The following is a 2,500-nucleotide window of genomic DNA, read 5'->3' as shown; positions in this document are numbered from 1 at the left end:
ACAGGGCCTCGGATATGAGTCCTGTATTGTTATTTTTCGTCACTACCTCCCCGAACTGGGAGTGGGTAATTTACGCGCCTGCTGCCTTCCTTAGATGTGGTAGCCGTTTCTCAGGCTCCCTCTCCGGAATCGAACCCTGATTCCCCGTTACCCGTTGCAACCATGGTAGTCCTAGATACTACCATCAAAAGTTGATAGGGCAGACATTTGAAAGATCTGTCGTCGGTACGGGACCATACGATCTGCAAGTTATCTAGAGTTCAACCAATTTAACGATCAAATGATCGCTTGGTTTTAGTCTAATAAAAGCACACGTTCCATAAGGTCCGTGTTTATATTGCATGTATTAGCTCTAGAATTACCACAGTTATCCAAGTAACTGTTAACGATCTATGGAACCATAACTGATATAATGAGCCTTTTGCGGTTTCACTTTTAATTTGTTTGTACTTAGACATGCATGGCTTAATCTTTGAGACAAGCATATAACTACTGGCAGGATCAACCAGAATAATATATATATTTGTTTATATATTTTTCTTTGCTTTTCATATTTGAAAATTTCATAAATTACGGTGTATATAAAAAGTAAAGGGGAAAACGCACATACAATAGAACGTAATTTTAATAACACAATTTATGTATCATCATCATCATCATCATCATCATCATTATTATTATTATTATTATTATTTATTAATAATGTGCTTTTATTTGTATAAAATATTTGTATTTTATTTGGTCTTCTTCTTTGTTGTGTTTTTCTTTCATTTTCTTTCGTTCAATGTGCGCTCCCGCCGACCCCTTTAGCTTTTCTTATCAGAATTCAAAAACCGTTTTTTATGAAAAAGAATTTTCGTTCTCTATATATATTTTATATAAAAATATAAGAACGATATTTCTTCTTAATATTTGCCAATTTTCAAATGTATCATTTTTAATAACATTTTACTTTTTCTTCAAATGCATTTTTAATGTAATAATTTCATATATTACATAATTTTTCTCTCTGAATTGAAATTAATAATTCCATAATTCTATTTTTTAATCATAAATATATATATGATTGAAAAAATTTCTCCTTTTTTCTTTTATTTAAAATTTAATTTTTCTTATAATTTTTATTTGTTTTGTTTTTTTTTTTCTTCATCTGTTTAATTTCCTGTATGTATACAAGAAACAAACAGTTGAGGATAATTTCTATGTAATGCTAGTATAGAATATAAAATTTTGAATTCAAAAATTTATTTCTATTTAAACTAACTATAGAATACCAGGAATAAAATACAATGACACCAATATGCCAAGGTTACATTCCATAATATGTTAGTATAGAATATAAATTCTTCATATATGTATATATATTCGAAAATTGTTTCTATTTAAACTAACGTATGGAAAACCATGAATAAAATCACAATACACCAATATGCCAAGGTAACAGTCAATAGTTACATTCCATAATATGTTAGTATAGAATATAAATTCTTCATATATGTATATATATTCGAAAATTGTTTCTATTTAAACTAACGTATGGAAAACTATGAATGAAATCTCACAATACACCAATATGCCAAGGCAACAATCAATAGTTACATTCCATAATATGTTAGTATAGAATATAAATTCTTCATATATGTATATATATTCGAAAATTGTTTCTATTTAAACTAACGTATGGAAAACTATGAATGAAATCTCACAATACACCAATATGCCAAGGCAACAATCAATAGTTACATTCCATAATATGTTAGTATAGAATATAAATTCTTCATATATGTATACATATTCGAAAATTGTTTCTATTTAAACTAACGTATGGAAAACTAGGAATAAATCCACAATATCACCAGTTTAACATAACTCAAATTCGTGTTTCATATAGTTATGATTCGATTTATATGCTTCAATATCATTGGTTAGTTAAATGTTGATATTTTCATATTATTCACATGCCTTCACCGTGAGTGTTTTTTGCCATGCACACCACACATTGTGAAAAATGTATGGGAAAAATTCAATTCAATACATTTCAGTTTGATTTCATATAATTCAATTACATTTTATATATTTCAATAATACCATCAACTTAACTAAATATATATTAAAATACTAAATTATATATATGATGATATTTTCCATATATTTGAAATGTCTTTATTATATATTTATTCAGTTTATCATATGAATGTATTGTGTTAAATTTTACTTTCATACATTTAATCGAATTTAGTTTCATATAAATTCGATTCGATTTTCTTTCATATATCTCACTTGCCTTCACCGTGAGTGTTTCTGACAATGTACACAACGCATTGTGAAAAATGTATGGGCAAAATTTTGTTAAATTTTACTTTCATACATTTAATCGAATATAGTTTCATATAAATTCGATTTGATTATCTTTCATATATTTCACATGCCTTCACCGTGAGTGTTTTTGTTTGTCCATGTACACAACGTATTGTGAAAAATGTATGGGCAAAATTTAACT

The 2,500-nt window shown here is 27.3% G+C and overlaps 1 non-coding gene across 1 annotated transcript in view; it reads right to left on the bottom strand.

The window, feature by feature from the left end:
* LOC128871445 (small subunit ribosomal RNA) overlaps window positions 1-512 on the bottom strand; it is a gene marked incomplete at its 3' end in the record, with an annotated part of 1,974 nt that extends 1,462 nt beyond the window's left edge. Inside the window, exon 1 of the ribosomal RNA XR_008455986.1 lies at window positions 1-512. This exon is cut by the window's left edge and continues 1,462 nt beyond it. This is a non-coding gene — a ribosomal RNA (small subunit ribosomal RNA).
* Window positions 513-2,500: the final 1,988 nt, after the last annotated feature.

Source organism: Anastrepha ludens, unplaced genomic scaffold, assembly GCF_028408465.1.
Source record: "Anastrepha ludens isolate Willacy unplaced genomic scaffold, idAnaLude1.1 ptg000150l, whole genome shotgun sequence".
In the NCBI taxonomy this organism is placed as follows: Eukaryota; Metazoa; Arthropoda; class Insecta; order Diptera; family Tephritidae; genus Anastrepha; species Anastrepha ludens.
This window is presented reverse-complemented; position numbering and strand designations above follow the sequence as displayed.